Source organism: Salvelinus sp. IW2-2015, unplaced genomic scaffold (assembly GCF_002910315.2).
Source record: "Salvelinus sp. IW2-2015 unplaced genomic scaffold, ASM291031v2 Un_scaffold1173, whole genome shotgun sequence".
Classification (NCBI taxonomy): Eukaryota; Metazoa; Chordata; class Actinopteri; order Salmoniformes; family Salmonidae; genus Salvelinus; species Salvelinus sp. IW2-2015.
The window spans coordinates 42,734-43,501 of NW_019942765.1; positions in this window are offsets into that span (position 1 = coordinate 42,734).

Consider the following 768-nt stretch of genomic DNA (forward strand, 5'->3'; position numbering starts at 1 on the left):
CCGGGTAAATGGCCGGGCGGCTGATTTAGCGGATCGTCTCTGCGCCAGAAAGGATAAATACTGGCCTTAGCTTGGACAGACAGCACTGGACATGTGATTTTGTGTGCTTTGTGTTCTTTGAACTAGTGTGTGAGCGTGTTGGGAGAAGATTAAGTGTGGGCGGTGAGTGACACTCTTCGTTTTAATTCCCTGCCTTTTTGGGTAGGCCTTTGTTCCATGTCCATATTCTTGTTTTTGTCCGCGTGTTTTCGTTTCATAATGTCGTCCTCAGATATACTCTTTCAGTACCCGCCACACTTTCTCCAAAGGAAGGGACAACAGGTTTTCCAGCTACCTCCGTGAAACATATACTCCCGACTCCCACCTTGTTTGAAAACCCGTCTCAGTGTCCACCTTCCGTTTTGGCCATTTTTGATGGGGGTATCTGAAAGTTAATTTTTCCTGTGATGCCTTGAACGACTGCTGGTGCAAGTAAATATTGAAATGAAGCAGCCTACTGCTCGGGTGCGTACCGTTGCATTGTGGGAAATGTAGTATTGGGTGCGTTTGTAAAAGATCTGCGGCTGGCCGGCTTGCTGCGGGGTCTGGGGGGCGGTTCTAACATAATAGAATCAAGATTCATCCAGGGGGCCGTAAAAAAACCTTCTCGCGGGCCCGGATGGTGGCCCGCGGGCCTTGACTCCTGAATATGTGTTAAGAGATAGATGGAGGGGTTGAATGGAGCTGAAGGGTGGGACTAATAAGAAACCAATTTAAAACATAGTGGTC